Source organism: Myotis myotis, unplaced genomic scaffold (genome assembly GCF_014108235.1).
Source record: "Myotis myotis isolate mMyoMyo1 unplaced genomic scaffold, mMyoMyo1.p scaffold_m19_p_3, whole genome shotgun sequence".
NCBI classification, from domain to species: domain Eukaryota; kingdom Metazoa; phylum Chordata; class Mammalia; order Chiroptera; family Vespertilionidae; genus Myotis; species Myotis myotis.
In genome coordinates, this window is record NW_023416335.1 from 210,988,573 (window position 1) to 211,002,873 (window position 14,301).

Here is a 14,301-nt window from a genome sequence, read left to right on the forward strand (position 1 = left end):
GGACAGCTGGATTGCATTGGATGGCCCTGGACTGGCTGCCATCTCAGAGGCCTGGGTGCGGCCCCCCTCCCCCCCCCGCGCAGCCCACCCCCCTGCCAGACAGGCGCCTCCCCAGGGTGCCTGCTGCGCAGTTGGCTGGGAGCTGCGTGAGCAGAGGGACCGGGAGCAAGACGGTTGCTGCACACGCGGAGGCCTGGCTTTGCAGCCGAGACAAATGTTTACAAACAAGGCCTTCCCTCCGCTTGGCAGGCGCAGAGCCTTACATGTTGGTGCTCAAATGGGAAATGCTAACCGAGGGCCCCTTTCGGGCTGGACCCCGTGAGGCTGGGGCGGGACAGGGCTCCACAGGGCGGGCCTGCCCCGCTTCCCGCCTCGCCTGGTGCCGCCTGGGGTCGGGCCGCCTCTGGGAGGGCCCCTCTCTGAGCCCCGCTTCTTATCCTCAAAAGATGGGAGGCCTCCTGAGCTGACCAAGAGCCGAGTCCAAGGCCGCTGCCAGGAGCCGCTGCGGGCCAGGCTCCTGCTGTGCGCCAGGCGCAGCGGGCAGCTCCTTCCGCCGCTGCTGCCGGGTGGATCGTGGGACCGGCTGTTCGGGGCGGGTGCTCTGGGGATCTGAATTGGACGGAGGGCCGCCAGCCCCCTGCGCCGAGGTACTTGAGGGTGGGGACGGTTTCTGGTGCACCCGGCCCACGACCCGCCCCTCGGCGCGGGGGGATGAGTGAGTCGACGCTGGCGTGCGCGGTGGGGTGGGCGCCATGTGCTTGGGGTCTCGGTGCCAGACTGAACGCTTTCTCCTGGCAGGCCAAGTCCTCTGGGGGAAGCTGACTTGGGGCTGGGCCTAGCCCCGTGGTCGGCAAACTGCGGCTCCCGAGCCACATGCGGCTCTTTGGCCCCTTGAGCATGGCTCTTCCTAAGCCTTAGGAGCACCCTAATTAAGTTAATAACAATGTACCTACCTATATAGTTTAAGTTTAAAAAATTTGGCTCTCAAAAGAAATTTCAATCGTTGTCCTGTTGATATTTGGCTCTGTTGACTAATGAGTTTGCCGACCACTGGTCTAGACCGAGGGGCTGGGAGTTGTGCAGAAAGGGTGACACCAGGCCAGGGGACCGCTGAGGCCAACGTGCCAGTGGACGCTCGAGAGGAGGCGTGGTGTGTTGGCCAGAGTCAGGGCAGGGCCTGACCAGGGTCCTGGGGCCGGCACAGTGCGCTGGGCACGTGAGGACAAGCCCTCCACCTGCCCCTTAACGGAGGTCAGAAGTGTCCGCAGGAACTCGGGGGCCTGCTTCCTCGTGTGCCCTCGGCGTTGGGCTGATTTGTTTGCCTGAGCCATTGGGGCAGGAGGTTCCCTTCCCCGGCCTCACCCCTTGCTGCCTCCGTGGTGATGGCAGATGTCGGAGCTGTCACTCGGGGGGGTGTGGCTGGGAGCTCACAACGGAGGCCCAGGAGCCTCTCTCTGTCCTGCGTGGAGCGGCGAGGGTTTGCGTGTGAGGGAGAGCTTTGCTGGGGGGCTGTCTAGGGGAGTCCGTCTGCAGGAGGCGGGGCAGCGTGAGGGCTAGGACCCCTGCCTGGGAGTCAAGCAGACTGCCTTCACCCCTGCTTTGGCCTCTCCTTTCCTTGGCGTAGTCACTCAGCCTCTCTGTGCCTCACTATAAACGGGGAGAATTGTTTACCGGCCCCATAGGGTTGCGGAGGCTTGAAGAATAACATTCTCGTGTAGCGCTAGGCACAAAGAGAAGCCTCAGAAAGTGGGGGCTGTTCCTGTGGAAAACCTGCCTCTCTCATATCCGAGCCCCCCCCCCCCCCCCCCGCAGCAAACACCCATCAGCCAGCCTCAGTGTCAGCAGAGCCGTTTCATTCCAGCCACTCTGTTCGGCTCCACTGATCATTCCTAGAACAGGCCCCCACTCCGGGCCTGCTGGCCCCCGCTGGGACCGCCCTTCCTCCTCCACCGGCAGGCAGTCCTACCACCCCTCAGTGCCACCTGCCCCCCAGTGCCACCTGCCCCCCAGTGTCACCTGTCCCCTCAGTGTCACCTGTCCCCTCAGTGTCACCTGTCCCCCAGTGTCACCTGTCCCCTCAGTGTCACCTGTCCCCTCAGTGTCACCTGTCCCCCAGTGTCACCTGTCCCCTCAGTGCCACCTGCCCCTTCAGTGTCACCTGCCCCCTCAGTGTCACCTGTCCCCTCAGTGTCACCTGTCCCCTCAGTGTCACCTGCCCCTTCAGTGTCACCTGCCCCCTCAGTGTCACCTGTCCCCTCAGTGTCACCTGCCCCTTCAGTGTCACCTGCCCCCTCAGTGTCACCTGTCCCCTCAGTGTCACCTGTCCCCTCAGTGTCACCTGCCCCCTCAGTGTCACCTGTCCCCTCAGTGTCACCTGCCTCAGAGCCCCCTCCCGATGGGCAGCATTGGTCCCTCCTCCCTCTGTACCCAGAGCTCCCTGTTCAGGCCTTGGTGGTGGCCCTCACCTCATGGCAGGGAATTATCTGTGTTCTTGTGTCCCCCTGCCCCCCACCCCTAGACCATTAGCGCCTGGAGGGTGGGGTCAGGCCCCATCTCCAGCGCCAGATGAGGCCCCGCCAGGACAGGCCTGGGCAGGACCTGTGGACAGGAGTGACGGGCGCGGATGCATCCCCGGAAGGTGGGGCGCGCCTGGGGCAGCAGCATCGGGGGGCTTTGAGGAGGCAGAGCCGTGAGCAGGCAAGTGTGAGCCGTGGCTCTCGTAACATGGCACTTGGGGTCTGAGAAGACTCGGGCGGAGGCTGCGTTGCGTCCCCAGGACGAGGCTCGGAGCTGAGGCCAGCAGGTGAGCTAGACCGGCCCAGGGGGCAGGTCGTCCAGGTGGGTGTGAGGGCTCCCCTGGAAGCCAGGGTGCTGAGGGCAGGTGAGTGGCTGAGTGCCAGCCACACCAGCTTCCAGGCTGTGGGCTGCAGAGGTAGCGGCTGACCTGAGGCCCCCCAGCACCCACATCGTCCCCAAGGCAAGAACATCGCCTGCGTCTGCCCGGCCTCTGGGGACAGCCATGCCCTCAAGGACTGTCAGTTCAGGAGCTGGGATTCGCAAGATGTCAGAAAGCTCCCTGTGACTGGCAGGTGCCGGACTGGCCTCCTTTCCCCCCATCCTTTCCCTCCCCCCCCCAGCCACGTAAAGCCTGCACCTCTGCACTCTCCCTCCCGTCCCCCAGCGCCCAGAGCCTCACCCCTGCCTTGGAGTGACCAGCCGCCCAGAGGCCATCGGTGGGCTTGTTCTCAGCCCTTCTCTCCTGGCCTCTCCACTTCACCTCCAACGTGGGTTCTTCTTCCGCTTCCACACCATCTGCCCCTCTGGGCTTCCCCTTCTCCATCTCATTTGGTTCCTCTGTCTCTTGTTCACTGCAGGTGGCCTCTCCCAGGGCCAACCTTGAGCATCTCAACCACCTTCTTTCCAGGTGATAATCACTCAGACCTCTCCCCATCCCCAGCTCTTGCTTCCACCCAGACCTCCCTCTCTCTCCCAGCCTAGATCTTTCTTTGAGATTCTGCCGGTGCATTGTTTGGTCTTTGCAGAAGACACCTCCTCCAGGCTGTCCACCAGGATTTCAGACTCCCTCTGTCCCAAACTGAACTCAACCACAGACCCATCCCCATATAGCACTATAGGCTATATAGTGAGGTGCAGCCCTCCAGTGCGGTGTTTGAGACCCTCCCCACCAGGGCTGCTGTGCCCCCTCTCCTCCCCGCTGAGGCTGCTGTCAGCTGCCATCTCTTATTCTTCTGACCCCACTCTTATCTGCCCACTCACTTATATCACCTGCCAAGCTTCTGTGGGCACCCAAGCAGGCCAGCCTGCCAGGCCCGCCTTCCTCCTGCAGGATCCCGTGAGCTCCTCGGGGGCCAGGCAGGTCCCAGAGCCCAGCCCGGCCTGGCGCTGGCGGAGGGTGCTCGGCAGGTGTGCGGGCAACAGCACAGAGAGGCCTCAGAGCCCAGGCTGAGACAGTTCATTAGGTGGCATCGCCCTCAGCAGACCCAGGAGGGGAGGACGGCGAGGCCCAGCAATGGAGTGCTTAGAAGTTATAATTAACTTTTTACTGGCGCCCTAGTATGAAGCGATATGTGAAGACAATATAAAAGGGTCCAAGGATTTAGATAAATAGAGCTGGGTCTTTTGCAAGCAAACCCTTAATTAAAGCCAGGGAGGGAGGAGAGGAGGGGAAGGGAGGCGGAGAACCCTTCCAGGCACTGCCTTTGGTTGTGGTCTCATTCGCCTCCGTGTTGAGGGCAGGGCTCGGGGCAGGGGGTCGGCTGCGGAACGGGCTGACCCCTGCGGTTCAGCTCCGCTGCGAGGAGCAGGCTCCGGTCGAGGCGGGCGCTGTGGGAAGGGGCCTGCAGGCCACCAGGAGCAGAAACTGTCCTTCATGGGAAACCGTGCTTTCCATGCAGCTGGAGGCTCATCACCCCTCAGCCACGCTGTCCCTAAGTTCGCTGCCTCCTCCCTCCCCTGCCTCCCTTCATGGGGGCCCACCGGGGTGTGGGGCTGGGTTAGCGCTCTGCTCTCACCGCTCTGTCCCAGCAGCTGTGCAGGCCCGCGTTTGTCCCACTCCTTTCAGTTTTTCCCGTCCCTGCTTCCTGCCTCCCACCCAGGGGGACACGGGCGCCCCTCTTCTCACCCAGGGCTTCCTATCTGTGCGCTGGGCTTGCCATCATTTCACCTCTGTCGGCTCAGTACCCGCCAGGAGGCCAGGAATGGTTCATGTTGGGTGGGGTCCCCTGTTTTACGTATCAGGCCCTGGAGACGGAATCCGGGTGGCCCCACTCCTGCCGTGTCCCAGGTCTAGCCTGCTCGGGGCTGCCGTGGCGCACCCCAGGCCTGGAGTGGGTCCCCTTCTGGGTGTCCTGAGGCAGCGGGTCCTCTCTCCCACCCATGAGGGTGGAGGGGGCTGGAGGTGGGGACGGAGATTTCCTGGGAATGGCCGCGTCCAGGGGTGTGAGCTGCTCAGCTGGGCCGGCAGGTCGGCAGGTCGGCAGGGCGGGTCTGACAGGCATCGCACTGACCCGGGGTCAGGAATCCAGAGACGGGGGACAGAGCACCAGGGGCTCCTGGGGTCACTTCTGACTCTGCTCCTCAATAGCCAGGTGACCTCGCTTCTCCCACACGGAAGGCCCACGCCCCTAAAATGTGGGTGTAGCTTTAGACCACGTGAGAACCAGGCTCCCTGCCAGCATTCTGCACCCTGGCCGGAACCGAACCCTTTAGTTCTCGGGCCAGCACTCTAACCACGGAGCCAAAACGGCGAAGGCTCCAACCAATACTTTTTTTTTTTAGAGCAATATATATTATAAAAATATATTTTATTGATTTCAGAGAGGAAGGGAGAGGGAGAGAGAGAGAGAGAAACATCAATGATGAGAGAATCACGGATCGGCTGCCTCCTGCATGCCCCCCACCGGGGATCGAGCCCGCAACCCTGGCCTGTGCCCTCGGCTGGAATCGAACCCGGTGTGCACTCGGTCTCGCTTGCTCACCCGTTAGATGCAATGGCCCAACCCAGGCACATTATTCTCACAAAGACTCGAGACTGAATATTTAAAACAAAAATGGCCGTTGACTCCGGGCTGCGGGTCATTCCTGGCGCTCTCTGCTCAGGAGCCGCTGGTGCCCCGGGGATCTGGGTCGTGTGTCGTCACCGTGGCCGTCGCGACCGACAAACAAGTGGTCGCCTGGAGAGCCGGATCGATGCTCAGATGGAAAATGGATGAAAGGTGCAGCGGAGGCGTGGTTTTTCACTAAAAAAATTCGTTTTCTGTATTCTTCATGTGAAAATTCCGCACGAAGCCAAAGCGTGTTTTCGTTGCTAAAAGGGAGAACATTAACTTCCGATAAAGACGAAAAATCTAGAGTTCTCCGCTGTAGTCCGGGGCCTTCGGCCAGCCGTAATTACAGTGTTTTCGTGTGCGCGTATAAACCCCTCGGGAGGTGCGCTTAAGTGCTAATTATCTATTTACGACAGAAAGGCTTCAGAAATGAAATGAGACCTGCTGGTGTGTGAGAGTGTGTGCGTCAAACACGTGTGTTGCCGTGGGCTTTTTTAAGGCCGTCATCCTAAAAATCTCCGCCTTAAATTAAAAAAGGAGTTTTCTATTTAAACGAGGGAGAGATGCGTTTTCCTGAAAGCTCTGAGCTCTCTGGAAGTTCTTTCTTGGTTTTATTTTTGTTAATTGTTTGGATTTTTTTTCTTCCTTATTTATAGCTCATTTTGTGCCAGCGGATTGGAGATGGTTTATAATAATAAGAATCGTAAGATGGTAGAGGATTGATGGCAAATGAAAAGCCAGTTAAAAATGGAAAGTAGAGCAGCTTGGAGGGAGGGCCTCGCGTGTCAACACTTAGGGCTCCATGGGTTCTGTGAGCTGGAAATTGGAGGCTGAGCTTCCTGGGGGCCGAAGTGAAAAGGGAGAGGCATTTGGCGAATGGCCCTCGTTCCTGGGAGGGGGAATGTGTCAGCCCCTCTGATTGGTCCATCCCTGTAGCGCGTTTGATGTGAGTACCTCGAGGACCACATGTGTGTCCCGATCACTTCCGCGTAGGAGGACCTTGGTGAAGGTTTTTGCATTTGGGTAAAAGCAGTGAGTATTTATTCAGTGTTTCCCAGTGTACACACATGTCCACTTCTGTCATCCATCTCGTGCTTCTCTCTCCCCCGCCGGCCTCCTTTTGGATTGATTGAAGTTTCTCGCCCGCCGCCCCCCCCCCCCCCCGCCCCTGCTGGTTTGGAAACTCTCTATTCTTTTTTGTTTGTTTAGTGGTTACTCATAAAATGCCAATAAGCATATCTTAAGTCAGAATAAAAGTAATCACATCTCCTTTCCTCCCTGGGGCTCCCTGGCACACACCCTCCCTGTCCCCTCGCGCCACCAGCTTCTATATCTGCTGTCTGGCGCCTCATTCTCACTTGTTTTAACCCTGCCCTGGAGTCGCCGTTGTCATCATCATCACCATCATCATCATCATCATCCGTTTCCACTTTGCACGTGATTATTTGCTCAGTGGGTGTTTGCTGAGCACTGGGCACTGGGCATGCAGCTGTGAGCAGACAGAAGACAGGCCATGGAAACAGCTACAGTGTGTGTGAGGGTCAGGCTGAGGGGACAGGGCTGGGCCTCCTGTGGAGGTGACCCTTGGGCAGAGACCTGAATAGTGGGAGCTGACATGCACATGTCTGGGGAGGCCATGTGAACAGAGGCAGCAGCTGGGTCAGGAGTGTGGGCGGCACATTTGAGGACTAGCCAAGAGGCATGTGGCCGGAGTGCCATGGGGGTCTGGGGTGTGAGTAGGAGAAGCAGAGGCCAGATGGGTGATGGGGACCAAGTAGGAGAGGCCGGTGGCTCATGTAGGAAGTGGGACGTGAGGGGACCTGGGCCTGGGGCGCAGGCGGGCGCAGGCCCTCCAGCTCCCAGGGGCGGGCTGACGGGGGGACCGAGCTGGAGCGTTTACCGGCCAGCTGGACTGGTTTGTAATCCTTCATTCATTCCGCATGCATTGAGCTCCTGCCTTGTTTTAGACTCTGCTGGATGGGAGTATCAGTGGGCAGCAGAGCAAGCAAGACTCCTACTTAAGAAACATATAGCCCGGCTGGTGAGTCTCATTGGCTGAGCGTCGCCCTATGAACCAGGAGGTCACGGTTCAATTCCTGGTCAGGGCACAGGCCCGGGTTGCGGGCTCGATCTCCAGTGTGGGGCGTGCAGGAGGCAGCCAGTCAATGATCCTCTCTCATCATTGATGTTTCTCTCTCTCTCCCCCTCTCCCTTCCTCTCTGAAATAAATTTTAAAAAATTATAAAAATAGAAACATATAAACAAGAAAATGCCATGGCACGACGGAAACAAGGCGAAGTGTAGCCAGTGACCAGGTTAGACCCTCACCTGCCTCCCGGGTGTGAGATGGAGGGCAGGAGACGCACCTGCCCGGGGCCTCAGCTTCCGCATCCATACAATGGGCGTGATGCCTTCTCCCTGGCTGGTGGGTGTGTGATGAGAGGCAGTGTGTTAGAAACACAAGGACCCGAGGCTTTGCTGGGTTTCCCACGTGAGCCTGTCTCTTCGCCCTCAAGTGTGTCTCCGCTCGTTAGCTGTCGGGCTTGGCGCCGTCGGAGGAACCGTTGGCTGGTAGAGAAGCAGCCGGCTGGCCATTCAAGAGCTGGGAAGCAGGATTTTCGTGCTGGCGGGCTTCTTTCCTTTCCTTCACAAACTCGGAGAGATGTGTTTGAATATGGAATAAGCCTGTGAGTTTTTAAAAATGTCATCTTCGTGCTGGACTTCGTTCCAAAACGGGAATAGTCCACATGCCAGACAATCCTGGCCAGCTCAGAATCGAGATACTCTGTCCTCACGTGCCCACAGACTCCCGAGGCGTCTGAAAGATTCCGCCTGTCCCTGTCGCCCCCCGCTCCACCCCCCGTCCAGCCCCCCCCCACCCCGTTCAGCCCCCCTGGCCCGCCCCTGGCACTGGACTCAGACTGTGCAGAGGCTCTGGGTCTGGTTGGGTTTGGGGATTGTGATGGCCGCTTGGAGAGGGTGTGGGAGCTCCCTGTCCAGCTGTCATTGTTCTTATTACAGAGCTGCCCCTTCTGTGGGGTGTCCCCCCGCCTGGCCTCCCCCTGAACCCTCACAGCCAGCCCTTCTCAGGCTTCAGGTGGTGAGAATCCCCTGGCGGTGGTGGAGGGGTGGGGTGGGGGAGGGGCGCGGCGTCTTGTTCAAGTGCACGCCTCGTTGGGCAGGTCAGATGAGTGGCACGGCTTTAGTCCTGCGCTGTCCTAGCGGTAGCCACCTGCCCCCTGTGGGTGCTGACCTCCTGCAGTGTGGCTAGTGGAACGGAGACACTGACCTTCGTGTTTTTTCAAATGTGTTTTTATTGATTTTAAAGAGAGAGGAAAGGAGAGGGCGAGAGAGACAGAAACATGGGTGAGAGAGAATCATGGCGCGACTGCCTCCTGCACGCCCCCGACGGGGGATGGAGCCCACAACCCGGCACGTGCCCTGACCAGGAATCCAACTGGCGACCTCTTAGTTCACAGGTCAATGCTCACCCACCGAGCCACTCCCGCCGGGCTTGCGTTTCACTTCATGGCGATTAATCTGAAGTTCACTAGTCACAGGGGTTCATGGCTACCGATAGGGCAGCACAGCCAACCCCTTGGTCTTGCTGTCTCTACAGATGACACTGAGCTCAGCGAGGGGAAGAGCTTGCCCGAGACCATCGGCAAACTAAACGTGGAGTCAGGATTCTCCCCCAAGGTCTACGATCTTTCACATTTTACATTACTCTTTCAGTGCCCCAGGTGACCACTTTATGTGGGAACTTCTCCTGTCTATCTGGGGGATCCCAGCTCTTTCTGTCAGCAAACTCCTCCTTCCCAAGATGGGTTGGTAGTCGCAGTCAGGAGGAACGCTCTGCAGCGTCAGGGCCAACCGGACAAAGTCTGGCTGCTGAGGGGACACAGAACTCCCAGCATCCTCCGCGTCCTCGGTGAGAGCGCGTTTTGCCACAGAGCCTCCTCTGGACGGCGCTTCACAGTTCGGAGGCGCTGCGTGTGGTCTGCTCACCGCTCCCTCGCAGCCGGAGTCGGGGTCCCCAGTCATGGTGTCCTCGCTATGCAGACAAGGGGGCTGAGGCCCAGGGCAGGGGAGTGGCTCCCCAGAGGTCACCCTGGTCCTGGCTGTCAGTTGTCACCTTCCTGGAGCGGCCTTCCCTGGCCGCCTGGGATGGCTCAGCTCCGCCCCCCCCACCCCACCCCCCACCCCCCTGTCCCGCTCGCCTCGCCTCGCCTCGCCGGGGTTTATTTTTCCCTCCTCTGTTATCCCCACTGACCCGGTACTGACATTTTTTTATTGTCAACATCCCACTAAAAGGCCCACTTCTGAGGCAGGGATCTTGCCGGTCTCCTGGGCCGTTGCACTTCAGCACCACGGACAGCACCAGCAGCCGCAGGCTCTCGGTATTTATTACTCACAGATTGAACTCCTGAAGTGAGCGAAGGGCCCTGGAAAGGATGCAGGCTCCCCAGCCCTGCCCGGCCACGTGCCTGCCTGCTGGGCAGCCCTCTCCTGCCTGGTGTATCATCTACGGGGGGTTGGGGGGAGGGCGGGGGGCAGGTAATACTTGTTCTCAGTGGGGCTGGGGGGACGAGGGAGGTGCTGCAGCTGGGATCCTGTTGCAGCGTGTGGGTCTGGAGAGACCCTCGGGTGGGCCCTGGCTCTGAGCCGCCCAGCCATCTGGCCGTGAGCATGGTATGTCCTCTCTGAGCCTCAGTTTTCTCATCTGTAAAAGGGGCTGATGCTGGGAGGATTCAGCGGGGCAGGGGGTGGTGTGGGCTCGGCACAGGGCCCAGCACGGGGCGAAGGCACAGTGCGTGCAGCTGCTGTGTCTGTGGTGGTGGCTTTGTGAGTGCAGCTAAGTGGCCGGCGCAGAGCGGGTGCTTGGCCCACGGCAGCGCGCCCGCTGCGATTGCTCTCATCCAGGGCGCCTCTCGTTTTCAGTCAGACCTTTAAGTGAGGGCTCAGGCCTTTGAATTTGTGTCGCAGAAGCGGATCCTTTAGTGTGCAGGCCTGCTCCTTTGATTTCTCTCACGGAGAAGAATTTCACACCTTTCTGAGCGCGCACGATGCCGATGAGCCCGGGAGGCCGTCGGAGCTAATTCTGGGCCCGCTTGACAGCCGCGCCGGGGAGCGGGGAGCGGGGAGCTGACAAGTGGGGCTTTGGTAGCGTCCCAGCCTCTCAAAATAGTCACTTCCAGACTCACATTTGCCTTTCGGCGGGCGAAAGAAGCTTTCTGCGCGTTGAGCCGCCGTGCCCCTCCCCCCTCAGCACTCTTCCCTGGTTCCCCACGGGGCCCTGGGGGAAGTCCAGGTCTCTGCCCCGCAGTCCGGACCCCTCCGAGCATGACCCCCCGTCCCTCCCCGCCTGCCTCTGTTCACCCCCTCATCTGCCCAGATGTTGGATTTTCCCACCTCCATGCTTTGGCTCATGTGGGGTCCTCTTCCCCGGGTGCCTTCCTGTCTCATGGGCCTGAGGAGCTGTGTTCATCCATGACACCTGGTTCTGTGGCCCCGCCCTCTTACTGTGGTCACTGTGTGCTTGGTTCCGTGGGCCTTGGAACCACCTGCCACAGCTCTCACCTTGCTGTGTGTGTCTGCCCCTCCCTCATCGGAGGCCAGAGAAAGAAAAGGTGGTATGGAGGCCGCTCCGTTCAGCCTCTAGCACAGGGCCCAGCACGTAGTAGGGCCAAAAAAGAAAAAAAATATGACTGGAATGAACAAGAGGGGGCAAGATGCTTTTACTTTAGTGACTCTTAACACCTGAAATGTTTATGTAGTTTAAAAACACTTAGTGTTATTAAATGCTATTAAGAAATGTATTTTAGCCTCAGCTGGTTGCTCAGTGGTTAGAGCATCAGCCCGCGGACTGAAGGGTTTGATTCCGGGCAAGGGCATGTACCTCAGTTGCAGGCTCGATCCCTGGCCCTGGTCAGGGCACATGTGGGAGGCAGTCAGTCGATGTGTCTCTCTCACATCGATGTTTCTCTCAGTCTCTTCCCCCGCCTTCCACTCTCTCCAAAACTCAATGGAAAAGATATCCTTGGGTGAGGATTAACAAAAAGGGGAAAAAATAAATTTCTTTAAAAATAGGGATCTTTAGTGTAAATCGTTTTCAAATACTTCTTTCCGTTACTACTGCAAAGAACATTGCTTTGGACCAGTTTCCCCCCTTTGGGTGGGTTGTCTGTAGCCAGCAGGCACCTGGGAAGGGTTCGGTCTGTAAGGGAGGGTCACATATGGGGCCCTGCAGCCATGCCCTCCATCCAGGCCCCGAGACCTCAGGCGAAACCTCGCTGGGCAGTCCGGAGAGGTGGGAGCAGGTACAGCCCCCTGCCTGGAGCTGCTCAGTGAGGACTTTCTATGAAGGAGGGTGGGGGGCCAAGATCACATCGCCCCCCAGTCCCTTTCCGCCTCTGGACCTCGCAGGCTGGTACAATTCCTGAGTTGTTTGCTCCCAATAGTAGAACGCTTGGCTGTCAGGGGCCCGAGATTCTAAAAGCAGCATTTCTGGGACTCGAAGGCCTATAGCTCTGCCTGCTCACCGTTCTAGTTGTCGAATTCAGGGTCCTGGTTCTCTTCTGTGATTCTTAATTTTTAAGTTTAAATCGTGGTTAAATATACCCAACATTTACCGTTTTCACCTTTTCTGTCTGTTTGTTTGTTAATCCTCACCCGAGGATATTTTCCCGTTGATTTTTAGGGAGAGTGGAAGGGAGAGGGAAAGACAGGGAGAAACACCGCTGTGAGAGAAGCACATCGATTGGTTGCCTCCTGCATGAGCCCCAACCAGGGCCCGGGCCAGGGAGGAGCCTGCAACCGAGGTACATGCCCTTGACCGGAATCAAACCCGGGACCCTTCAGTCTGCAGGCTGATGCTCTAGCCACTGAGCCACACCTTTCTCAAGTGGCCAGGTCGGCAGCATTAGGTACGTTGACACTGTTGCACAACCGTCACCACCATCTGCCTCCAGAACTCTTTTCATCTTGCAAAACTGAAGCCCACGAATCACCACCTCCTCCTCCTCCCCCCGGCACCCACCAGGCGTCTCTGAATGTGGCTGCTCTCAGGCACCTCATGGACGTGGAATCACACAGTTTTGTTCTACGGTGACCGGCTGATTTCACTGACCGTGATGTCCTCGGTTCACCGTGTCGTAGCGTGTCCTTCCCTCTAAGGCTGAGTAATATTCCACTGTGTGTGCAGACCACATGCCTATCCACTCCTCTGTCCATGGCCCTTGAGCTGCTGCCATCTTTTGGCTATTTTTAATATATATATTTTAATGACTTCAGAAAGGAAGGGAGAGGGAGAGAGAGAGAGAAACATCAATGACGAGAGAGAATCATTGATTGGCCGCTTCCTGCACGCCCCACACTGGGGACCGAGCCTGCAACCGGGGCATGTGCCCCTGACCGGGAATCGAACCTGGAACCCATCAGTCCGCAGGCTGACTCTCTGTCCACTGAGCCCACCCGGCCAGGGTGCTTTTGGCTATTTGAATAATGCTGCTATGAACACGCGTAGACACATCCTTGTTGAGTCCCTGCTTTCAGCTCTTTGGGACATGTGTATGCCAGAAGTAGAATTGCTCGATCATTCGCTAGTTTTATTTTTAATTGTTTGAGGAACCTCCATGCTGTTTTCCACGGTTTCATTTTACATCCTCACCACCTGCACAGTGTCCCCGTTTCTCCGCATCGCCACCCACTCCGGCGGTTTTCTGTCTTTTAATAGCAGCCGTGCTGCTGGGTGTGAGGGGGTATCTATCTCACTGTGTATTGGGTTGCAGTTCCCTAAGGCAGCGGTTCTCAACCTGTGGGTCGCGACCTCTTTGGGGGTCGAACGACCCTTTCACAGGGGTCGCCTAAGACCATCAGAAAACACATATATAATTACATATTGTTTTAGTGATGAATCACTGTGCTTTAATTATGTTCAATTTGTAACAATGAAATTGGGGGTCACCACAACATGAGGAACTGTATTAAAGGGTTGCGACATTAGGAAGGTTGAGAACCACTGCCCTAATGAGTGGTGTCCCCCATCTTTTCGTGAGCTTTCTGGTCATTTGTGTGTCTTCTTGGGAGAAATGTCTGTTCAGGTCCTTTGCCCATTTTTATATTGAGCTGTTTTGTTGTTGTTGAGTTGCAGAGTTCTTTATGTTCTGGATCTTAGCCCTTTATCAGAAATATGACGTATTCTCCCCCTTTCTGCGGGGTGCCTTTTCACTCTGTCAGTGGTGTCCCTTGCTGTACAGTTTTACATTTTGATGTATTTTTTCTTTTGTTGCCTGTGCGTTTGGTGTCATATCCAAGACATCACTGCCAAATGCAATGCCATGAAGCTTTCCCTACATTTTCTTTTTCTTTCTTTATTGATTAAGGTATTACATATGTGCCCTTATCCCCTCATTGTCCCCCCACCCCCCACCCCGCTCATGCTCACCCCCCTGGTGTCTGTGTCCATTGGTTAGGCCTATATGCATGCATACAAGTCCTTTGGTTGATCTCTCCCCCTTACCCCCCCCTCCCCTGCCTTCCCTCTGAGGTTTCACGGTCTGATTGATGCCTCTCTGTCTCTGGATCTGTTTTTGTTCATCAATTTATGTTGTTCATTATATTCCACAGATGAGTGAGATCATGTGATATTGATATTTATCTTTCTCTGACTGGCTTATTTCGCTTAGCATCATGCTCTCCAGGTCCATCCATGCTGTTGCAAATGGTAGGAGTT

The 14,301-nt window shown here is 57.4% G+C and overlaps 1 protein-coding gene across 3 annotated transcripts in view; it reads left to right on the plus strand.

Moving 5' to 3' along the window:
* Positions 1-14,301, plus strand: part of MPPED1 (metallophosphoesterase domain containing 1) — a 63,629-nt gene that overhangs the window by 19,014 nt on the left and 30,314 nt on the right. The gene's annotated exons all lie outside the window — the stretch shown is intronic.